The sequence below is a fragment of the Antechinus flavipes genome, chromosome 2, assembly GCF_016432865.1.
Source record: "Antechinus flavipes isolate AdamAnt ecotype Samford, QLD, Australia chromosome 2, AdamAnt_v2, whole genome shotgun sequence".
NCBI classification, from domain to species: domain Eukaryota; kingdom Metazoa; phylum Chordata; class Mammalia; order Dasyuromorphia; family Dasyuridae; genus Antechinus; species Antechinus flavipes.
In genome coordinates, this window is record NC_067399.1 from 144,357,449 (window position 1) to 144,383,767 (window position 26,319).

The following is a 26,319-nucleotide window of genomic DNA, read 5'->3' on the forward strand; positions in this document are numbered from 1 at the left end:
GTAAGAAGCATTAAGTGACTTGCCCAGGGTCATACTACTAGTAAGTCTCTGAGGCCAGATTTGAACTCAGGTCCTCCTGATTTCAGGGCTGGTGCTCTATCCACGGAGCCATCTAGCTATCCCCTCAGCATTGCTAGTATCAGAAAGCCCTGAAACCCCAAAGAAGAAGAAGTCATCTCCCCAGATAGTTGTTAGTGGTGGTCCTGTTTTCCTTTGGATTTCCAGGGACAGATCATGTTTTCAGTGAGTAGATACTAATTTGTGTCATTTATCCCATTCCAACAGAAGTCAGACTTTTTGAAGGGGTGACTATTCCATCTTTATATTCTCTAATTAAAAGGACAGGTTATTAGAAGAGAGAGAAGAACCTGAAACAAAGAACTGTAAGAACTGTTTTTAGGCAAAAATAAAATACTTTTAGAACTCAGAGGAATGATCATTGTCATTGTCTCTCACACACAGATATATATTTCATGCCCATCAACATACACTACACACACACACACACACACACACACACACACACACACATTCAGACAAGAAACAAGAGAACATCTTTTCAATTAAGACTGCTTACAAGGGCGTATTCCCACAGGAAACAGATGAGGGCCACTGTTAACCATATCTGATCTTTAAATGGCACTCCAGTTGGGCCAGACTCATCCTATTCATCACTCCAATGCTTCTACTTCATTATCATTACCGCCATCATTATACATTTCTTGAGTATCTCTTCTGTGCAAGTTCTGAGAGTACAAAGCTCCCTAAGCTAGAGGAATTTGGATATACTTTGTCTCCTGGCCATCCACCATGAATTTCCCCTATCTTTGACATGTATATCTTGGTAATGCTTTGAAGACTAAACATATTGCTTTAACTTTGTTGTCTGTAGGATCCTAGCTTATGTATATGGATTGCTCGTTGTGTTTTTAAATTATGGATTCTGAAAAGCATGTGAGCATCAATCATTATCTCTGTAGAGAACATAGAATAGTGTGTGCTGTGTATGAAGAATCATTCATTCATTCATTCATCCACTCATTCTACATTTCAAAAAAGCCACAGAATCTGAATTGGAAGATTGCTTCTGAAGCAATCTAAGACAGTATTTCTGAACTGGGATCCCCTTAGCTACATTTTCCTGCCTGCCTTTACTATGTGAGTCTCAAAAATAAAAGGGAATCTTTTGATAATGGTGTCAGCATACAAACTCACCTGCTTCTCTCCATTCTAACACCCAGCATTCTTCCCAAACCATGTTGTCCTTTGCCAGAAAGTTGGGCATTATCTGTTTATTGAATTGTTTTGGATCCTGAACCATGTGATCATGGTTATGTCATTTTTCAGATATATATGGTTGAAATCGGAATGACTAATGATCTTCTTCACTTTTTCCATTCTCCATATTTACTATTTTGTCACTCTGTTCCCATCACTATGTCAACATCATCTGTTCTTAATTTAAAAAAAACAAAAAACAAACAAGAAGAAAGAAAATGAATGTTAGAAAAGGCAAATTATGAGTAGGAAGGTGGTTTTGTTCAGTCCAAAGGAAGGTAAAATTGAATTAAGTTAGGTCTGGTTAGGTTAAGGTAGAAATATAGATACCCCTTTTCCAGTCATCTTCTCTGCATACCTTTGCCAGGTATACCTGATACTGCTTAAGGAACTGGGTGTCTCATTGGTTATGTGACTGGGAATAGGAGATACAGACTCCAACAGGAAAGGATAAGCCAAGTTATATATACATCAGAGAAAAGGAGGTTTTAGTCAAAGAGTTAAATGATCAGGGTTAGGATTAGGATTAAAGCTAAGGTTAGAAATAGAATTGGGTTAGTACTCTCTCAAGGAATAAATGGAAATAACAATAAAATAATAATATCAGCTCACATTTATATAGTATTTTACACTGAAAAATGCTTTCTTTGCGTTTATTGTGAATATTACGTCCATTTTACAGATAAGGAAACACGCTCAGAATACGACTTTCCAAAAATCATCCATAGAATTAGAAACAGAGCTGAATCTAGTTCTCAAAATGCAGGTCTTTTAATTCTAAATTCAATGTTTTATTTACTACTCTATGCTATCTTTCTAAAACTTCTCTGATTTATGAGAAGAGAACAGCCCCATCATGGTAAAATGTGCTAGATACCTCTAAAATTTCCAAAGGACAGGGTACAGGATCCTTGTTGTTTCTTATCTAAATTGAAACTAAAATGTGTCATGGATTAAGCAAACTGTTGGTTTCAAGTATTTAGAGGTACAGGAAGGTGAGATCTAAGGAATAAAGTAATCTATGCCTGGGGAAGAAGCAGCAGTGTTTAGTTGGAAAGATAAGTTGTATAAACTAAAAAATAAAACAAAACAAAAAACTAGTCTTGCTTGGAGTTAAGATATCTGTGGATAAAATCTAGAAATTGAGATAATCAGAAAGACTAGTTACTGGAACATATATTTAAAGTAGTAAGACATATTAGGTCAGGATGTGAAATAAGCAGTACTGGGATTAATTGCAATTGAACTTAATTCTCCAAAGTTTCTGCTTTATATTGTGATTGTTCTCATTCTCGCCTCAGTTTGGCTGACATGTGATGGTATGGACAGAATGTACCAGGCTTCCTTCTTACTTAACCATTACTTTACTCTGCCCAAGGTAAAAGCCACATCAGAAAAGTTTTATCTTTTCTAGAATATGTACAATTTGAATTGGCTCCCTCATCCTTTCTTTTTGCCCATACTTTCACCCAATATTTTCTTTTAAAAAATATTTATTTAAAATTTAAATACAAAATAAAAGAAAAAATTGTCATGTGCACAATAGAACATGAGAGGATTCAAAATATGTATCAATTACCATTTCAATAAAGTATATATAATAATAGAACACATTGTATTCAGAACTGTCCGTTTTTTCTTTGCTTTATTGTAGGTTTTCTTTTGTTCTCTGCTGTATACTTTTTACTTATTCTTCACCCATTTCTCCCCTCCCAATTTTCCCCAAGCAGGCTAAATTAAGCATGGATGTATGTGTATACATATACATGTGTACATGTATATATGTGCACATACGTAAATATGCATATATATGTTATATGGTATGACATACATTCATATACATCCGTGTACAAATATTTTTTAATATGGAACTTTCCCCGGTCTTTCCCAGAGAGCCACCTTTGGTATTAAAGAAAAAAGAGGGGTGAAAACAGTTTGTCAAAACTAAACAACACTTGAAAAAAATCTGATCATCTGACTCTGTACCCGTAGTCCTCTTTCTCTGTAAAGAAGCATTAAATGAGCCTTTTCATATCTCTTCTTTGGTGTTAAGTTTGAACACTATGTCATAATATTTAGATTAAATTGTTTTGCTGTTCTTTTCATTTAAATTGTTGTAGTCATTAAATCTATTGTTTTCCTGATCCAGCCTACTCCACTTTGTAACAATTCATACAAATTTTTCCATACTTCTTCATTTTTATCATTTTTGCCATTATATATATACATATGTTTACACACATTTTCCTGGTTCTGTTACATTCTATCAGTTCACTTAGGTTTTTCCATGTTTCTCTGTATGAATCCTATTCACCGTTCCTTACAGCACATTAATGTTCCTTTGTATATTTGTATGACTATATTAGGTTTTTTTCTCAGTTGATGTACATTGCTTTTTTTTTGTTCCCAGTTTTGTACTACTACCGAAAATACCATTATAAATTTTTCAGCATTTATGAGGAGTTTCTTACCCTGTGATATTTGCCTAATAGTGGAATTTTTGGACAAAATGGTATAGGTATATTACTCATTTTCTTCAAATAATTTCAATTTTTTTCACTATGGCTTGGCTCAATTCATAACTTCATCAACAGTGCGTTTATATATCTGTCTTTCTTTGACATCTCCAGTATTGATTCTTCCCATCTTTTTTTGTCCTATCAATTTGTTTCATGAGAGGTGAAATCTCAGGATTGTTTTATTTCCCATTTTTCTTATTAGTAGTAATTTAGAATTTATCTTCAAATAGTTTTTACGGTAGGGATTGAACAGGAGCTGGATCTGGATTTAATTGGTATAGGGAACTCCCAAAGTGAAAAAACTCCAATCACAACAAGTTAGCACCTTTTCTGCACTTGAAAATCTTAGAAAATTGTTTAAAACCCTGAAAGATTAATGAACTTTTCCAGGTCACATAGACAATATAGAATAGAGAGAGGGTTTTAATCTATGTCTTTCCTGTTTCACAGCCAGTTTTCTAGCCACTATGCAAAGTTAAACAAATCTGTTAAATCAACAAATCCTTAATAGTTTGCAAATGTTTTGAGTATTATCTCTCCATATCCATTTGACCACTTATCTATTAGGAATAGCTTTTGGTTTAAAAGTTTTGGCTAATTGATCATGTACCTTGAATATCAGTTTACATAATGCAACTAAATGTAGTGGATTGAGAGCTAGACTCCCGATCAGAAAAAACGCAGGTTCAAGCTTTGCCTCTAATACATACAGGTCATCTACTCTCTCAGTCTTATGCATATACATTAAGACGAAAAGTGACTGAGAAAGTATCAAGTTGAATTTGTAAAGAGTTTCCTTACTGGAGAGCTCTCCATACCAATAAAATTAAAGATCTAATCTGTTATATAACATCAGGCCCTTATTAAATATATTTTATAAGAATATTTTTCCCCAGTTGAATATTTTTCTTCTTATCTTAGTCACAATCTCTTTGTGAAAAGCTCTTTCAATTTCAGGTAATTAAAATGATCTATTTTATTTTTGATCAGTTCTGTCCCTTATTTGGTAAAGATTTACTCCTTAGACCACTCTGTGAATGTTAATTGATTTAGTTTTTTTTATTTTTAATAGTATAATCTTTAATATTCAAGTTGTATATTCATTTTGGATATATTATGGTTATGGTATACATTTTTTCCTAAGCCTGATTTCCAATTTTCTGAGCATGTTTACCTTGACATTTCTAATATATATGATCAGAGTAACTGAGTTTGTTCATTTCTGATTCTTGTCAGTTCTTTGTTTTAATCAATACATATTTAGTAGTTCTGATGAATACTGTTTAATAAAATAATTTTTCTTCCTATTTAAAAATATTCTCCATAAGACTAATTTTTTCCACCAAATAAATATTATTATTTTGCCTAGCTCTATAAAATATCCCCTTGGTTATTAGATTGATATAACACTAAAATTTATGAATTAACTTAGCTACTATTATCATTGCTATTACACTGATGGGGTCCAACTAAGAGCAGCCACGAATATTTCTCCAATCATTTGTCATTGTTCATTTAATGAGTGTTTTGTAATCATATTTACATAAATTTGGGTGCATCCTGACTTCCATAAAATTTGAGCAAATTGAAATAATTTTGAAAGGGATCTACCTTTCTGTTACTTCCTTATTGTGTGTGAACTTACTTATAGCCTGCTAATAAAGCTATTAAAATTTTCATTTAGTTTCTTTGATAGCTTTATGGAGTTTTGTAAATAAACCATGATGTTGTTAGCAAAGAGGATAATTTTCTTTCTAGTTTTCCAATGTTTGTGCCTTTAATTTCTTTCTCTTGCTTAATTATCCTCACTAGCATTTTAAATGTATTTGTTATTTTTATTATTCTGGGATTGACATGTATGAATCAATATGAACATTTCTATATTTAATTAAAAAAACAGAAAGTTAGAATTATACATGAAACGAAAAGTCTGTACTGGAATAGTTTGTCCTTTTAAAAAACACACAATAAGCTCAATATGTTATTTTTTTAAGCTGTTTTGTTTTTGTTAATTTTCTCCAAGCTTCCTTTTTTCTGCTCTATTTTTTTCATTATTTCATTATTCTCTTTCCTTTGCCTTCTTTTTGGACATTATCATTACTCACTTCCCCATTTTCCTTCCTGAATTAAAAAACTAAAACAAGAAGCAACCCTCCCTTCTGACAGATAAGCATAATGAAACAAATCTCTAATTGCTCATGTCCCCCAATGTATGCTCATTCTGCATCTTTTTATCCATACCTTTTTAAATAAGAGGTGAGCAGGATGCTCATCACTGGTCTTCTGGAGCTATGGTTGATAATTTCATTGTTTAGATTTCTTAAGTTTTTCAGAGTTGTCTTTCTCTACGATGGTGTAGTCAATGAATAAATTGTTTTCCAAGTTATCTCCATTTTGCTCTATATAAAGCCATTCAAGTCTTTTGGGGTTTTTCTGAATCTATTCTTTTTGTAACTTTTTATAGCATAATAAAATTTCATTACATTCATGCAATGTCACTTGTTATCTATCTTTTGCTAATTGATGGGCACACCTTCTTAAGAAAGCCAGGCTGGTGACCTGTGAATTGCCCAGTATTGGAAAGGAAAGAGTCAGAAAATGAACAATAGAATAAAGAAGGAATAAAAGACTGAAGTTACCAGTAGTCTCAAGAACAACAAATTTCAAAAACTTTAAGTGTAAGCAGATAAACCAACATGAAAGAAAACAGCAAAAGGAAATATGGTCTCTAGATTTTTTTGCCCAATTGACTGATTTACTTGTTCTCTCTTTTATTGATGTAAGCACATAGAGATATAAAAGGATAAACAGCAACCATATTCCCATATAGCAATGCAAATAAAACTGAGTTCTGCTGATCTTTGAGGATGGTGGTGATGGCATTGGTCACTGTTGCAAGCTTCAGGTTTTTTATTATGATATATTCAAAGCTAGATATGAAACTCTGTAAGTTTTAATGCTTCCAAGGTGCTGTCATCTGGGAAAGGTATGGCTACTTCTTCCCTGGTCTCCAAGTGTGAGTACTCCTCTCTCTGCTCTAGAACTGCTACCAGAAGGTAATTGTCCCTAGTTCTTTCTACTAGAACTGAAACCACAACCCATGATCCTCTGTAGCTACCAAGTTTTCTTACCCACTCTGAGACTGTGACCTGAACCTAAGTAATGACCATGGAACTGCTAAGCGGTGTTGTTCCTGTACAAAATGCCCACACAGAGGTCCCCTGTAATTTTCCTCTGAACAGTTGTCCAATATCCTCATCCTTCCTGGATAGTGAGAATTCCCAGAACTGTTGCTGATGTTGCTGTCATTGTCAAAGCTTCCAAGATCTATTTCAGGTATTTGCACTTTGGGCCAGTTCCAACTCCAGTTTCACAGATCTCTCCTTTCAACTTTCCAAGTTGTCTTGCCCAAGAAAAATGTCCTGTCCTTACCTGTAATTGGAAATGCCACTCCAGAATTCAATTTGACACATTATTTTTAAATTACTAAGAGAACATTGGAAGAGTTCAATTGGACTGCTTCTTCTACTCTACTATCTATACTCTGCCCTCTCAATTGGACCCTAAATCTAGTGATAAGAGTTCAGACATTTGTGAATAAATATTGCAAAATAAAGGAAAATCATTCAATCCCTGATGAAGCAGGCAGAAGAACCAGTATATTTTGAGGAAGTCTATGGAACCACAGAGAGATGTTCTTCAATAGTTTAAAAGACAAATAAAAATCAGTCGAATAGAATATGGCTTGCACAGCAGACATAATGGACAGAGTAGAAAAAAGAATCTGTGATGGCTAGTCTCACCTAATAAACAAGAAAGAATAACTGACTGAGAATACAAATACAAAGAAGTGATGGTCAATTTAGAAGAAAAGTAAAAAAGAATAATATTAAAAGATAATATACTCTCCATGTGAACAAAACTTGATAATGAAACTCAGGAAGTTCAGAGATTATTGAAAGACTAAAAAGTCTCCCACAAGAACATAATAAGCCAAAAAAATTTAAATATCACTGTGCAAAGAAATAATAATAAAAAAAAACTTCTAATCACAGAAAACAAAATGTCAATTGAAAGTATCCATAAATAGTCTCTAGAAAAACAACAACAACCAAGGCTACAAAGTAACATATGTAGTAGTTAAATTTAACAATTCCCATGAGAATTAAATAAGTTCTGCAAGTAACCAGGAGAAAGTCAAGTATAAAAGAAAGGAAATTTGAAGAATATAAGACTATTATGCACTCACCAAAAAATAGAGGATGATAAAATAGTGTGTTCTAAGGAGCAATGGAGTTCAACATACAATTCCAAGTGATTTAGCCTGAAGCTCCGAGGCTAACCATAAATGAAAAAAAATGGATGTTCATGATAAAGAGATATTCAAAACATTCTTTGAAATGAAACCAGAAGTAAAGAGATTATTTACTTTTCACATACTACAAGCAACAGAAATACAAGAAGGGTAAACAAATACAACAACTAAGGCCAACAACAAAATAACAAAGATACCATTAAGAAACTTCGAATATGCATGAGAAGAGGAGAATAAAAGCAGAAATCAAATAGAAGTGATTAGAGGAACAGGCGTGAAACACCATGGACTTATCTATGCAATACCATCTACAAATCAGTAATATTTTTTTTTGTTTTGCCAAATTACAAAACGGGACAGCACAAAGAAGAGAGTCATGTCTTCCTCCCCTCCTTCTTTTTATGTGCTTTTATGTGCCTCATTTAATTCTTTATTCTCTGTATTCTTCATGGAATCAAAATTTTTGAGATACCTATTTTGTATTTTTACTTCTAAACAGTTTTTATCATTGTCTTGTAGAACTTGTTCCCTGGCTCTCTCCCCTTTTTTCAATTGTCCCCAATCTTAGAAAAATTGCAGCTGATAAAGAAAATATTGCTGCATGGTAAGATTTTTATGTACCTGATAATGTGGTTCACTTTTTATCTTTACTCTTCCCCTTGGTTATGTTTTGCTTATATGCCTCAAAATCTCTTTTCTGAATCCATGCCTTACCACTTCTTTGGGTACCAGTTGTTCCCAGGACCTCTCATTCCTTCTCCTGATAGATGATAGCTTCTTTAAGCTCCAAACCCAAAGTGTTTCAATAATATCCCCCTTTCACCATCAAAACAGGGTTTTTGTCTTTCCTAATTTTTCACTCTCTCACTTTGCTTCTTTACCCATTCTCCAGAATGCTCTTTTTTTTTTCCTGAGAAACTACTGGAATAAAGAGGTCATGAACCAAAGAATAAAAAACCTAAAATATATACTATATATATATTGCAGAAAAATATAATAATGAAAGGGAGGTTGAAAGAAACCCTTTCTAGAAAAAGACACAGAAAATGAAATTAACTAAATTAAGGGGAGAAAAGAAAGAGTTTACTTGACTCTTTAACTGTGAAGGAAAAAAAGGAGAAAAATTAAAACTAGATAAAGGTAAGAAAGAAAAGAGAAATAATTAACACTTCCTCCTCATCAATACCAGGGAAATGGGTAACAAATAGGAAGGTGAAGATTGAGACTGAGGGAAAAAGAATTAATGCGAAACAGACTACCTTTAAAAAGATTAAGCTAACTTAAATTAGGAAGGTAGTATTATGTTTGCAGTAGAAGAGAGGGAAATCATAACTTGTGGGGAGGGAACTTTCAATATTAAATATAAGTGAAAACTTTACTCTCATAACTTTAAACATAAATGAATTAAACAATCCAATAAACTGAAAAAGCAACAGATTACATAACAAAACAGAACCCCACAATTTGCTTCCAAAAAATATACCTAAAAATCAGAAATAAATCTGAGGAGCCAGGTAGAAATTATAATGCATTAAATGAATCCAAAAAAAGCAAGTTGCAATCATGTTATCAGACATAACAAAAACAAACATTCAAAATATAAAAAGGATAAACAAGCAAGATACATTATTCTAAAAGGAACCGTAGATAACAAGCAGATATAAATACTAAACTTATATTCTATAAATGCCTTAACACCCAAAATTCATAATTGAAACTAATTAAAAAACTACATAGTAACACAATAATGAAAGGAAACTTCAGTGTATTTTTTTTCAGTTTGGGATAAATCTAACAGAAAAATAGACAAAAGGGGAAAATATAGAATTCAAATTGTTGGGGAAACTAGAGCTAAAGACTTATGATATCTTGTAAATAGACCTGAAAATGAATATAATTATTTTTCAGCACCATGTGGATCTTCTACAAAAATTATCTATGGATTAAGTCATGAAATATTGAAAACTAATACAAAAAGGAAAAATATTTCCTTAAGGCACTTAGTGCAATAAAAATAATCAGTTCAGGGACAATAAACAAGAGACAGACATATAGAGACAACAATAAAATCCTAAAAAGTGTTGAAAAATTAAAAAATAGAAACAGTTAATAATTTTGTGAAAGAAAATAATAATGATGAAACAATGTGCTAAAATTTCTGAGATACAGCTAAAATAATTCTCAAAGGAAAAAAATCATATCCTTACAAACCTATATTAATAAAAAATGATTAATAAAATGAATTTGTATTTTTAAAATGAGAAAGGCAACAAATAAAATAAATGCAAAAGAAAAAATATTAAAAATTAGAGGAAAATAGATAAACTGGAAGCAAAAAAATAGAAAATTATAAATAAAACTAAAAAGCTGGTTCTTTAAAAGGAATAATAAAATTGATAAACCTTTATCTAATCTGTTAAAAATGGACAGTACTTCAAATCAATAAAAATAACAAATGAGCAAAATCAATAACAAAAACTAGAATAAAAATAGTCAAAAATCTATTATGCACAATTATATACTGACAACACCAAGAAAACACATACACATACATACAAACACACATACACATACACACACACACATACACACACACAGGAAATGGAGGAATAGCTTTAATAATATATTTTTAAAACTCAATTGACCAAAGACAAAATAGAGAACCAAATAATCTCATCTCAAAAGAGAAAAAGTAAATGTTAAGAAAAACTTAGTATTGGATTCACAGGACAATTCTACAAATGCTATTAGTGCCATACTATACAAATTATTCTCAAAAATTAAGAAAGCACAATATCAGAATCTTTTTTTATGAAATGAATAAAGGTCCTAAACCATCAATTTTAAAAACAATAAAATTCTGTCCAAAAGACTATAGAAATTTATGTAATTTATCCAAGAAGTCATTAATTATGATTAAGTTGGATTTATTCCAGAGATGCAAGATGGATCAACATTAGAAAGAGAATTATCATAATGATATTAAAACCTAAAACATCCAAAACAAGATGATCATCTCAATAGATGGAGAAAAATTGCCTTTGACAAAGTACAGAGCTCATTTATGCTAAAGCAGAAATCACAAAATCCCTGCAAAGTACAGGAAATTTCTTTCAGTGTCATAAAAAAAATCCAATCCAGTAAATATCAAATACTTGCTCCAATAACTTTAAATGTAGTTAGACAACAAGAATTTATTAATAAATATGGTAATTAAGGATGCTCACTCTTTGCATCCTTTGCTATAGTTGTAAAAATGCAAGCAATGAAACAACAGAAAGAAATTAGAGATGTAAAACTGTAAAAATTCAAGATGTAAAGATGTTTAAAGAGAAGATAAAACTATATTCATTTGCTGATTATATAATGTTTATTGTCTTTTGTGCTCAAAGATGACCAAAATGATATTAATATATTGGGGTCAAAGTATGCCATGTCTAACTCTGGCTGATCAGATCGATACAAACAAACAAATACAAACCTCTACCACAGATCAGGAACAAATAGTCTAGATGAACAGCTGGAGTGTAGATGTCTCTAAATTTGTGCATCTCACATTTTTTTCTCATTTTCCTCATAAAGCACAGTGCCTTCTTTGATTTGCACACACCAGGCTGGGCAGTTCTGTGCCAGTGAGTATCTCCCATGTCTCACAATCAATTCCAGAGTTATTCACAGACCCCTTGAAAGTGTCCTTATATTGTTTCTTCTGAACACCGTATGAGGGCTTTCCTTGTGTGAGTTTTCTATAAAGTAATCTTTTAGATAAATGTACATTTGACATTTGAACAGCATGGCCAGCCCAATGGAATTGTTTTCTCTACAGTAGTTTGAATGCTTGGCAGTTCACCTCTGGAAAGGACCTCAGCAACTAATATCTTATCTTGCCAGGTAATCTTCAAAATTTTCCTAACACAAACCAAATGATTCACTGTCCTAGCATGGTGTTGATAGACTGTCCAGGTTTCACAGTCATACAATAATGAGATTAGCACAATGACTCTGTAGACCTTCAGTTTAATAGGCAGCCTAACGCAGCTCTCTAATGCTTTCTTTGGAAGTCTGCCAAAAGCTGAGCTAATTCTGGCAATGAGTTCATCAACTTTACCTATATGTACATCTCTGGAAAGTATACCACCAAAGTAAACTTATCCTTAGCATTCAAAATTTCTCCATTTGGTTCCATATAGGGATAATGTAGTCCTATTGGTAGAGAACTTGTTTTCTTGGTGTTAATTGTCAGAACAAAAGTAACAAAAGTGGAAAAGATTTCTCTATACTCTTGGATTTCAGCCTCAAAGACTACATTGAGTACACAATCATATGCAAACAAAAAGTTGTACACCAATTCTCTTAGTCTTGGTTTGTAGCCTTTTCAAGTTAAACAATTAACCATTAGTGTGGTAGTTGACATTGATGCTATTTTCATTTTTGTTAAAGACATCTGCTAGCAGAATGAAGTAAGCAGGGCCAAGAAAAAAGAGGGTATTTTAATTGGGACTTAAAGGAAGTTGGGGAGTTCAATAATTGGAATAGAGAAGGGAAAGCATTCCAGACTTGGAGAACAGCTCAGAAGTTAGAGATGGAAGTATTTTGTTTATGTAATAGCCAAGAGGCCCATATTATTGAAGAAAAGAGTACATGGTGGGGAGTAAGGTACAAGAAAGTGAAAAATTAGAAGGGCTATATCTGTATCTATATATCTATATATCTATATATATACACAAAAAACTTTGAATGTCAAACAGAGCATTTTGTATTTGATTATTGAAAGGGGAATGCTATGATAAGACCTGTGCGTTAGGGAAACTGCTAGTGATAGATTGCAGGAGGGAGAGACTTAAGGTAGGCAGACCCACCAGCAAGCATTATTATAATAATAAAGGCATGAGGGGATGAAAACCTACACAGAGTAGTAATAATGTCAGAGGATAGAGGGAACATATTTGAGAGGTATTTCAAAGGTAAAATTGACCAATTTGCGCAACAGATTATACATAAGGACTTAGAGGCAATGAGGAGGCCAGGATGTTGTGAGGATGAGGAACTGAGAGGATGGTGTTACCCTCTATAATAATACATAATGTTAGACGAGGGGTCAGTGTAGAGGGAATATTAATGAGTTCTGTTTTGGAGAGGTTGAGTTCAAGATGTTTTCTGAATATCCAGTTTGTCTTCAAAGGCAATTGGAGATGCAAAACTGAAGATCAGCAGAGAGATTAGGAGAGAATGACTTGATTTGAGAATCATTTGTATAGAGATGGCCATTAAATACATGGAAGTTGGTAAGAAGTGAAGTAATATAAAGGAAGACATAATAAAGGTCCAAGATAGGACCCTTCATGACACTTATGATGAGAGGGTATGAGCTATAGGAGGACCAAAGAAAAGAGTCTGAGAAGGAGCAGACAGATAAGTAAAAGGAGAACCAGGAGAAATAGAGAAGAAAGAACATCCAGGAAAAGAAGGTGATTAACAATGTCAAAAGGTACAGAAAGATGGAGAATGAGAATGAGAAAAGGTGATTGAATTTGGCAACTAGGATAATTAGTAACTTTGGGGGAGAGCAGTGTCAGTGGAATGATAATAGAGCATTGAAAGGGGTTAAGACAAAAAAGAAAAAGTGGAGGTGTCTAATGTAAATGATCTTTACAAGTAGTTTAACTACAAAAAAGTAAGAGAGATGAAGGATGATAGGATTAGAGGATAAGTGAGAGGTTTTTTTTTCTTTTTAAGATGGAAGTGATTCAATAAATATACATATATAGATATATAAGTACTGCTATTAAGTAATTGCTTATGGTAACTTTAAGCATAATGTAGTTTCCTTATTTTATTCATATGTGTTGTTTTTAACATTATCTTGTCCAAGATCATACTCACTATCTTTGGATTGGGTTTTTTAGTTCAATTAAAATAAAAAATTGAAAAAAACTGCAAAAAAATAAAAAATTTAACTTTGTAAATTTTTTTGCGTGTTTCTTGTAAATGAGATATTGCTGAATTCTGTTTTCTAATCAGTTTTGCTATCCTTTTCCATTTTATGGGTTAGTTAATTCCATTCACATTTACAATTATCATTGTTAAGTGTGTGTTTTTTTTGTTTGCTAATTTTGCATTTACATCTTCTCTTTCCTCTTAGGCTTTCCTCCAAATTTGCTTCCAGCTATTTTCTCTAACAGCTGCTTTCTGTCATCCCCATTCTATCATTTGTTTTCAATGGCTCCCAATTTAACACCTCCTTCTTTACAACCTATAAATATACCCATGTTTCCTTTATCCTTAAAATATAGACTTCTCCCCTGAACCCTTTTTATCTTCTCTCTATATACTACCTCAATTGATGATCTCATCAGTTTTCATGGATTTAAATGTTATCTCTATGCTGATATATTCAAACCTTCCTATTCTAGTCTCTCTGCTGACCTATCATCTTGCATATCCAAATACTTTTCAGACCTTTCAAATTGAGGTGGTCCAATATGTTCAAAATAGAATTCACTATCTTTCTACATCTTTCCTTCTTCTCTAGTATTATAGAGGGCAATACCATCCTCTTAGCCCCTCAAGGATACAATCTGGGAATCATCTTTGACTCTTTACTATTACTTCCCATATCTAATATGTAGCTAAGTCCTGCCAATTTCACTTTTGAAGCATCTTTGAAATATATTCACTTCTCCCCTCTGTAGAGAATCAGAACTCTGGAGAAATATACTTTAAACAAGGATACTTACAACAAGGTGTTAACTCAGTGGGAAGTGATGAGATGATAGTTTACATATACTTAGTACTTAGCATGGTGATGTAAATGGTTCTCTAGTTCACACATATTCAGTATGTTGTAATGATGTAATTGTACTAAGGTATATAAGGGCTGACAGGGACTGGAAATGGGACATTCCACTTTGACAAGCATCGTGATGGCTGTTCTGCCTTCATCACTTTTCCACTAAGACCAAGGACTTGGGCTGATCCTGAGGTCCTCCAAAGAGCTAGCCCAAACATTATACCCTCTAACATTCCTATCACTCCAAAGCAATCCCTCATGCCTTAACTTTTGCAATAGCCTATTAGTGAGTCTGCCTCTTCAAGTTCTTTCCTACTCCAATCCATCCTCCAGTCACCAACATGTTTTTCCTGAAACCCAGATTTGACCATCTCCCTGCCCCTCAATAAATACTAATGGCTCACTGTTACTTTCAGGATCAAACCCTCTGTTTCGCATCCAAAACCTTTCATAAACATCCCCTCCTCCCTTTTCATTTTCTCATACTTATTCCCTACCATATGGTCTTTGATACAGTGACTTTGACCTCCTTGCTTTTCTATAAATAAGATGCTCCATTTCTTGCCTCCATGCATTTTCTCTGATTGTCCTATTCTGGAATACTTCCCTTTCATATCCGTACCTGCTGGCTTCCCTATTTTTCTTCAAGTTCCAACTAAAATCTCATCATCTATAGGAAGCCTTTTCCATTCCCTCTTAGTTCTAGTGCCTTCTTCTTTTAATTATTGCCCAGTCATCCTGCCTTTTTGTACATATTTGTTAAATTGTTGTCTCTTCATCAGATTGTGAATTCCTTGAGTATAGAAACTGTGTTTTGTCTTTTTTTATATCTCTAGTACTTATCATAATGCTTAGTCCATAGGTGCTGAATAATAAATGTCTATAGAATGACCATCTTATTCAATGCCACACCAATCAAACTGCAAATGGATTACTTCATAAACTAGGAAAAAATAATAAAATTAATTTAGAAGCACAAAATATCAAAAATTTCAAGGTAAATAATGAGAAGTAGGAATAAAGTCAGCTAAGAAGTGACAGAAATATTATATTAGGAAACAATAAAAAATAGGAAGATCAATTTGTGGAGGAATTTTAATATTCAGTAAATAAAAATCAAACAAATTCAGTAGTTTCATGTTCGGTAAACATAAATACTTCAGCTATTGAGATCAAGAATTCACTATTTCATTAAAACTTTTTGGAAAAATAAACATAATACAGTATGGAAGAAATTAAATTTACACCAAGATAATCCCCCAATGTGTATAAAACTATAAACAGTAAATTACATCATAAACAAAGTAGAGCACTAAATTAAAAAAAATAAATACTATTATACTTAATGCTAGAGGAAGAATTCATGATCAGGCAAGAGATATAAAAAAATAAATACTATTATACTTAATGCTAGAGGAAGAATTCATGATCAGGCAAGAGATATAAAAAAATAAATACTATTATACTTAATGCTAGAGGAAGAATTCATGATCAGGCAAGAGATAGAAAGGATCACAAAAGGTTAATGAACAATTTTTATGTAAAATTAGTTTTTGCACAAATAAATCCAATATAATTAAGATTAAGAGGGAAAAAATTAACTAAGGAAAAATTCTCTGTAGCAAGTTTCTTTTTTGATAAAAAAACTATTTTTTTCTTTTTAAAAATTATTTTTAACATTTTTATTTAAAGTTTTGAGTTCCAAATCCTATCTTCCCTTGCTCTTCTCTCCCCCCCCCCCCACTGAGACGATAAGTAATCAGATAGAGGTTATACATGTGCAATTATGTAAAACATTTCTGTACTAGTCATTTTGAACAAGAAGACTCAAAAAGAAGGAAAGAAAGAAAATGAAAAATAACATGCTTCAGTCTGAATTCAATCAATATTAATTCTTTCTCTGGAAGCAACCAGTATTCTTCATCATTAGTCCTTTGGGATTGTCTTGGATCATTGTATTACTGAGAATAGCTAAGTCATTCACAATTTTTCTTGATCAATAGTGTGCTCACTATGTTCAATATTCTCCTGATTCTGTTCACTTCACTGTGCATCAGTTCATGTTAATCTTTTTTTAAAAAATCATTCCAGAAATTCTCTGAAATCATTAAATTCTTATTTTCAAGATATTTAAATTTATAGAAATAAGAATCATTCTCCATTTGATGGTCTAAAAATATGAGCAGAAAATTCTCAAAGGAAAAAAAACTAGGCTACTTATAATCACATAAATGTGTTTCAAATTAGTAATAGAGAAATGCTGATTATAGAATTCTAACCTCATACACTTCAGATTGGCAAAGATGACAAAAGGTGAAAATGACAACTGGTGTGAGGACTGCAAGAAAAGAGATACATTGATACACTTGATATAGCTGTGAATTGCTCCAACTATTCTGGAAAGCAATATGGAATTATGTACAAAAATTTATTTAGTGCATGTTCTTTAACTCAGTTATTGCACTCCAAAGTATTACATCTCCAAAGAGATCAAAGAAGGAGGAAAAGGCATTTATATACAAAAACATCTACAGCTATTCTTTGTTGTAGCCAAAAAAAAAAAAAAGGAAACTAAAGGATACCAATCATTTGGGGTATAATTAAACAAATTCAATATATAATAGAATAGAATGTTGTTCTTTAAGATATGAGGAAAATGAAGATTTCAAAGGAACATTGACTTATATGTCATAAATATGACAGAATCAAGTAAGCAGAACCAAAAGAGTAATTTGTACTTACATCAGTATTATTCAAGGTAAATTGTGCAGAATTAGAAAGAAGGGATATGACAAGACACTCTTACCCCACATCTTTAAAGAAATGGGAAATTGACCCAGTTCCTTATTTCTAACATATCAAACAATTTTCCACAATAGATTGGGGGAGGGGTGTTAAACATTTTTCCATATTTGTTTTGTGGTGAAAGAAAAATCAGGACAAAAGGGGAAAAAATGAGAAAGAAAAAGCAAACAAAAAATGTGAAAATACTATGCTTTGATATGCATCCAGTCCCTATAATTCTCCCTCTGTATGCAAATGGTATTTCCATCCCAAATCTATTGAAATTGTCTTGAATTGCTGCATTGCTGTGAAAACTACGTCTATCATAGTTGATCATCACATAATCTTGCTGACATTGTGTACAATGTTCTCCTGGTTCTCCTCACTTTATTCTGCATCAGTTTATGAAAGTTTTTCCAGACTTGCCTGAAATCAGCTTGCTCATCATTTCTTACAGAACAATAACATTCCACAACATTTATATACCATAATTTATTCAGCCATTCTCCAATTGATGGGCATCTACTAAATTTCCAATTCCTTGTCTCTATGGAAAGAGCTGTTACAAACATTTTTTCACATGTGGGTCTCTTTCCCTCCTTTATGATCTCTTTGGGATACAGACCCAGTAGAAACACTACTGGATCAAAAGGTAGGCAGAATTTTATAGTCCTTTGGGCACAGTTCCAAATTGCTCTCCAGAATGACTGAATCCGTTCACAACTCCACCAACAATGCAATAATGTCCCAGTTTTCCCACATCTCCTGAAACATTTATCATGATCCTTTCCTGTCATCTTAACCAACCTGATGGATGTGAAGTGGTACCTCAAAGTTGTTTTAATTTTCATTTCTCTAATCAATAGTGATTTAGAGCATTTTTTCATATGACTATAAGTGGCTTTAATTTCTTCATTTGAAAATTGCCTGTTCATATCTTTTTACCCTTTATCAATTAGGGAATGACTTTTATTCTCATAAATTTGAGTCAGTTCTCTATATATTTTAGAAATGAGGTCTTTATCAGAAATACTAACTATAAAAATTGTTTTCCATCTTTTTGCTTCCCTTCTAATCTTGGCTGTATTTGGTTTTATTTCTGCAATAGATTATAAAAACAATTACAACCAAAATAATTTATCTAAACTTCCTCTCTCTCTCTACCTATAATGCCTTTAACTTTTATTTATAACCTTATAGAGGTATTCACAGGACTCAAAGTCTTCTGAATACTTTGAGCCCATTCTCTAGTCTAACTCATGATTTTAAAAATTGGATTAAAACATGGCATATAAGTTTTCCTCTTTACCTAGACAGCCTAAGCACTTGACATCCTAAAAATTATGAAGATATTAGCATCTAATATTGAAACTAAAGCTACTAGATTCTGAACTCACTAGTTGTGTGATCTTGACCTAGTCACATTACTTCTGTGAATCTCAGTTTCATTCTCTGTAAAAGGAAAGGTTTGGATCAGGTGCCCTCTGAGTTCTTTCTGGTTGTCAGTTTCCATGTTTCTACAAAGTTCAATCAGGGCATTGTCTGTATTTTATCTATTCTCACCATCCCATATAGAAAATCCAAGCAGAAGGCCATCTTCCTCAATATTGCAAGGTATGAGGTGGAAGCAACTAGCCAAATCTTCCCTCTTGTTATTTTATTATAGGGATCAATATTTTTCATAACATTACATTAAGTACCAATTGCAAAGAAAGTATTATTGTTTATTTAAATTATAATACAGATAATTGACTCAATACTTACCTATTAGTCAAGAAGCACTGGGATGCAGTTAAAACAAGCCATAAGACATAATATGATCCTCCACAAAGAAGTGTTGTTCTTTCCCAAGTAATACCTACTTGCCATGGAAATTCACCATAGGAAACTGGGATACCTCCTATAATTAGGGAAGCTATAATTTTAATGTTGTTGTAAGTTCCACCTTGCCACAAGTTTCTAAAAGAATAAAAAAGAAAAGGTTGTTAAAAAAAAGATGACAATAACAAAACATCAGTGTAAAACATACAGAATCAAAAAATGGTCGAAATAAAATTACTATGCATTAGGTGATTCCCCAAAATCAGAAATTGGAATCATATTAATAGGCAAAGGGCAGAAGAAGGGAGAAGTGAGAACCAATGGGGGAGAGAGAGAGGGAAGGGGAAAAGGGGAAGGAGGGAGAAAGAACCAAAAGCTTTAAGGGAATTCCCGCACATAAGGAATGGGACATAGAAGAGGATCAAGACAAAGAAAAAAGAATGGCTGGACAAGTAAGAGAAGATATAGCAGAAGAAATGAAAGACCCAGAACCAATACAGTACAGCTGATGAGTCTGGAGATTCCTGTCACCCTCAAATATAAAATGTTATATAAACATAAAATATATAAATTATCAGGAGAAAATGTATTATTAGAGATTATAATATTATATTATTAGATATATTATTTTATAATGCATTTCATATAACTGTACCAAAACAATAGCCTCCTACAAGTACCTTTGGGGTAAGATTCTTATGAAAACATAATATTTACATCTGATTCTTGACTGGTAAATTGGTCCTATATAGTTTGCTCTCTAAATCCTCAAGGGCAATGAGTTAAACTGCACTGACAGAGGCCGTATTAAAATGTCCCTTGATACTCTTGAATATAATGCTGAATGATTGTCAGTGAAGAATTTGATATTTTGAAGAAGCAGAGAAATAACTTTTAATCGCTGAAAACTAGACAAACATGAGTATTAAGAAACACAGTTTCTAGGACCGCAAAGTAGCATGCCTATATTGACTGTGTTGAAGACAAACCTACAAGGGATTTTGATACCTCACTTAATTTGGCAAATCTTAATTTGCCATAATTATTTTACGGCAAAAAAGAGTAAAATTATAAAAAATTAAAAATCCAATCAAATGAGACTGGGTTTTGATTTTTTAAAATTATCAATCTTATGAGTGTAGCTAACTTGCATAGTAAACAGGATATCAAACTTAAAGGGAGGAAGATTCACCTTACTGAGTTCAAATCTAATTTCAGACACTTCCTAGCTATATGACCCTGGATTAGCCCTATTTTATCCTGTTGGACTCAGTTCCTCATCTATAAAATAAGTTGGAGAAGGAAATGGCAAATCATTCCACTATCTTTGCCAAGTAAATCCCAAATGGGGTCACAAAGAGTCAGAGATGACAATAACAAAAAATTGATTTCATGTGAAAAATTGGGGGAGCTGTTGCTTTTTCAAGTGAAAGATTTCTTAGAGTCAGGAGGTTTTTCATTAAGCCACTAAAATTATAGGTAGGAATCAAGAAGAGGATTTTGGTACATCAACGACTCAAGAAGGGTGAAAGATACACCAGAGGACCAGAAAAGCTCCTTGGTTGCTATGACAGCTAGAAGCAGCAGAGCTAGTCTTCAGCTAGGAGAATCCTGATTGGTGGGAAAGAGAAGCGTTTCAGAGCCATCTGTGGGGATTCTGTTGCTCTCTGCTGACACCTCAGGTTTGAAAAGGAAAAGCCGGGATGCCGGTGAGGTAAAAAGCTGCTTTGAAGTTCTTGTGTATCCAAGGGAGCAGCCTCACTTTGTTTCCCAAGCTTAAGGAGTTAATTTGAGCTTAGTTTCTGTCATCTTGATTCTGATTGGTTGACAAGGCATTCTAGTGAGTGAAGAACTAGTTGGTTTGGTCCATTTATGACCAGAGATAACCAATTTCTGTTTTCAGTCAGTCATTGACTTTTTTTCAAGTGTTTTCTTTGTGTTGGGCATTGTGCTAAGCATTGGGGATACAATAAGTAAATAAATAAATGAAGTCAAAAGACACAATTTCATAGGCTTCAAGGTGGTCAAACCAGGTTAAAATTTAGTTGGAAAATGTTTAACAAAATACAAAAATATACAAGGCAACAAGGACAAAATTGTGGTTTTCTATGTCAATATGCAACCATCCCAAATCTATTTCTATCTAAATTTGACATCAGTAAATACAGGTTATATAGGAAATAACTAAGAGAGGGAAAGGCACTGGAATGAAGAGGTGTTGGGGAAGAGATCCCTTAAAAGATGGGATTTTAGTTGGGACTTTAAAGGGAATCAAGGAGGTCAGTAGTAAGAATTGAAGAGGGAAAGAGTTCCAGGCATGGAGAACAGCCAGAGTAAATGATCAGAATTGAGAAATGGAGTGTCTTGTTTGTGAAACAGCCAGGTGGCCAGTATCATTATATGGAAGAGTAAGTTTGGGGGAATAAGGTATAAAGAAGCTGGAAAGGTATGAGGGGAGTAGATTATGAAGAACTTTGAATGCCAAACAAAGCATTTTGGATTTATATCTGGAAACAATAGGGAGCTACTGGAGTATATTGAGTAAAGGGTTCCATTGTTGGACTTGTGCTTTGAGAAAAACACTTTTGGGGCTGAATAGATTAAAGTAGAGAGAGAACTGAGGCAGACAGATCCACCAACAGGCTATTGCAGTTATCAAGGTGGGAGATGAAGACCTCTAATAGATTGGTATTAGTGTAAGAAGAAAGAAAGGGGCATAATTAAGAGATGATGATGAAAAGAGATGATGCAAGGGTGAAATTGATACATTGACAAGAGTTTGATTAAGGAAGGTGATAGTGAGGATGATTCTTAGATTGTGAGCCTGACAGACTAGGAAGATGTTGTTACTCTCTACAGTAATTGAGAAGGTAGGAGTAGGGAGGATCAAGGAGCAAAGATAATGAGTTCAATTTTTGACATGGTAAGGTTAAAGTATCTACTGGACATCCATTTCAAGATGTCTGACAGGCAGTTGGAGATGTGAGATTAGAGGTCAGCAGAAAAATTAGGGCAGGATTGAAAGGTCTGAGAATTATTAGCATAGCGATGATAATTAATCCATGGGAGCTGACGAGATCACCAAGTTAAAAAGTAGAGAGGGAGAAGGAAAAAGTGTCCAAAACAGAACCTTTTGGGATTCCTATAGGCATATGAGTGATATGAAATGAAGAAGAGTGGAGATGCAAGAGTTCAGCATAAAGCATCTCAATTTTTTTCTGGTTAAATCTAAAGTGGCAGGCGGAACCATGGGAGGTTTGAGGAAGAATAAAATGCTTTTGAAGAACTGCTGGGGAGAGTGGGAGAGTAAGTTTATGAGCAAAGTCTGATGAATGTTTCAATTGACTGGTTTTAAGGGAATTGTTATTCACATTAAAAAGTTACACTTTCTAAATAGAAGTTGGTAATAAATTGAAAATGGCAGCTAGGTGTAGCAGTGGATAAAGTGCTTGGCCTGGACTCAGGAAAACTCATCATCAAGAATTTAAATCTGGCTTCAGACACTGGCTGTGTGACTCTGGACAAAACATTTAATCCAGTTTGCCTCAGTTTCCTCATCTGTAAAATGAGCTGGAGAAGGAAATGGCAAACCACTCCATTATCTTTGCTAAGAAAACCCCAAATTGGGTCAATGTGAAATGACTGAACAAGTTGAAAGCACTTGTAAATGCTATGTTTTACTAGAAAAAGGATTTGCTCAGCTGAAAAACAGTAAGTACTAGCAACCAATACACAGGTAGAGAAGTAATTTTGATTGGTGTATGAGGTCCTGAATGGCCTAATGCCATTAAAACCTGCAGCCCAGAGTTAAGAATTACTAGGAGTACCTGCGCCTGCCTTTCCCATGTGCTTCTAGGTTAGGTTTCATGCACGGTTCTATTTTCACTACAGATATTGAGTACATTAGGTGGGAGAATATAACTTTCATTTATATGTGGCTTGTGATATATTTTATCATAATTATCTGCTTCTTCATTTCTTTTTCTCCAAAGCTCATTTCATTTTTCATGCCTCATTTCTTTTATGTCCTCTTGTAGTTCTTGTGACCAAGGCATTTTCTCCTCTAAGGCTCCCTTTACACATGTTGAGTCATCTGGGTTTATCTTTGGAGTGTCTCTGGTTCTATAATATTTCTTTATAGTATTAGAAGTCTTATTCACATCTCAAACCTTAGTTCCTAATTTGGGGGTTTGGGCCAGGTTCTGCCCCTTATCCATCCTTGGAAGGGGACAGTCAGATCCTATTCTTTTTTTTTTGATCCTATTTGTTCTTAACCTTGATTTCCCAGACTACAGACACTGACTTCTACCTTCCCTAGTGGGTCTGTTTTCAGAGAACTGACAGGCTTCATGATCACTGGTCACAGCCTTGTCACTGTCCCTTTGATGGTCAGGGAATTTCTGTGGTCTTGATGGCACCCCCATTTTTGATGCTGCTATGACTCTCTCCTGGGGCATCCCCCACTAGTTTCTTCTGGTTTTTCAGGGCATCACTAGTAAGGAGACTGTTCCAGTTTTTCCTCCTTTTCTAGGACTTTTATGATCGGGGATGTACTACAGGCTCTCAGCCAATTCCAGTTAGAACATGCTGGCTTTTCCCTGAAGGGTTCTCTCTTACAGCATTCATGAATTTTAGCTTTATGTCTAGTCCTGGGCTGGATAAAGGAGCTGGCTTCTATTTCCTGATTATTGGATGATTTGGATCATTGCTCAAGTATGTGTGAAATCTACTATCATCTTTCATCATGTCATCTTAACCAGAAGCACCAATAATTCCTCAATTATAAAATCTAATGGCCTTTTTCAATTCTCCTCCTTCTTGACCTCTATAGCATTTAATACTATTGACCTCCTTATCCTCCTAAATATTTTCTTCTTTCTGAATTTTCAACGCACTGCTCACTCTAGACTCCTTCCTTACCTGTCCATTCATTCACTCCTTGTTTTCCTTTGCGGGATCTTCATTCATTCTATACTTCGTAATCATGGATGTATTATATGTATGTATACTAACTTTTTCCCTTTTGACTTTTCTCCCTAGCTCATCTTTCAAGAATTCCTGGCTTCCTTCAAGATTCAGCTCAAACTATACTTTAAGAGACATTTTCATTTATCTCTGGCTGTGCCTTCTCCTCTTTGATGACTTTATACCTTCTTTGTAGCTTATATATAATCACATATACAGATATATTTTCTCTCCCATTTGAATATAAGCTCTATGAGGGCAAAAATTACTTTTGGTTTTGCTTTGTATCCTCAGAATTTAATATAATGTCTGGAACATAGTAATAAGCATTTAATAAATGTTTATTGATTAACAGAATGTGAAATGAAACTTCAGAGGTTTTTATGATTTGAATTGGAGGGATTTGGAGTAATTTGATTTGAATTTGAAATCAGTGATTTGGGGTAATCATTTACACGGTTGCTAATAGTTTTCAGTTTTTTGGAGAATTGTTTATATTTGTGTGTGTATCTACACACATATACACACACAGAGACCATTTATGTTTTGGGGAGTGACTGTTGGGCTTATACATGTGAGTTTCTTATGTCCCTTAGATATCACATATCAGAGATATTTGAAACAAATATTTTCTCAATGTTTTCTTTCATTAATCTAGTAAAGCTTAATAATTTCATGTAATGGGAATTATCTATTGCATATTTGTAATAGTTTTCTGCTTTATTTAGGGAAAAATTCTTCCCTTATCAATAACTATAAAAGTTCATTGATTGGTTCTCTTCTAATTTTTTTGTGGCCCATCTTTTCCTCTTCATGTCATTTTGAGTTTATTTAAGAGAGAGAATGTAAGATGTGGGTCCAAATCTAATTTCTGCCAAATTGCTTTTCATTTTCCCACCAAGTGGGGCTTTTTTGGATTGTTTTTGTCAAATGGGGAATTCTGGGGGAAGGGAGGGAGGGAAAATCTTAACCAGATAAGCAATAGAGATGATTACAAAAAGCAAAAATAGAAAATTTTGATTACGTGAAATCAAAACCCTTTTATCACAAAGAAAAATGAAGATAGGTAAAATAGGATGGGAAAATGTTAATTAGGAAAATGTATTAGTAGCTTGATAAGGATCTAATATTTAAAATATATAGAAATGATGTGATTATAAGTCTGGAGTTTTTCTTGTCATCAAAGCTTAATTTTTCTCTTTACAACTTTTCTACTATCTTAGTGTACTAGATTAGAATGATAATAGTCCCATTAATGCTGCCCTAGTAGATCACACCTAGAATGGCTCACTTCTAGTGAAGAAAAAAGACATGTACACACACATATTACATACCCTTTTTCTTTTTCTTTCCCAAAGCATTTTCCATCAATAGAAAGAGAAGCAGCATTGGCAGAAACCACATAATTATATGATTCCATTTCCTGCTTTTCATATTTGACTTCACTCTTGAGAATAGTCCAGGAGAAATGTAGAGAATTCGGTGTCACAAAATGCAATGGCAATAACCTCCCCAGCCTGAGAGGTCTACTGACATCTCTCTGGAGTATCAGCAGCCACACGGTACACCAGCAATTCTATGGATTCAGCCCATGTGAGGTCACAATCAAGAGGGAATTGTCATCAGGTTCTAGGCAGGAGGGTTTGCTCTCTTTCTATTGGCTCTGGGCTCTTAAGGAACTTGAATCTTTGACCAAATGTGGAACTGTGAAGTAAAACATGTTAAAAGTTTCCTTTCTGCTCACATTCTTGATGTATTTCCCTTTTTTGAGAATTGAAGCAACCTTTAGACCTAGGATCAAGAAAACCGGAGTCCAAATGTAGCCTTAGACACATACTAACTATAGG

At 33.6% G+C, this 26,319-nt stretch overlaps 1 long non-coding RNA gene across 1 annotated transcript; it reads right to left on the reverse strand.

The window, feature by feature from the left end:
* Positions 1 to 1,277: 1,277 nt before the first annotated feature.
* On the reverse strand, positions 1,278 to 26,025 carry LOC127552404 (uncharacterized). The gene is made up of 3 exons (XR_007951366.1): positions 25,807 to 26,025; positions 19,451 to 19,645; positions 1,278 to 1,455 (listed from the first exon to the last, which is right to left on the reverse strand). It is a non-coding gene; the product is annotated as an uncharacterized LOC127552404 (long non-coding RNA).
* Between the last annotated feature and the right edge of the window lie 294 nt (positions 26,026 to 26,319).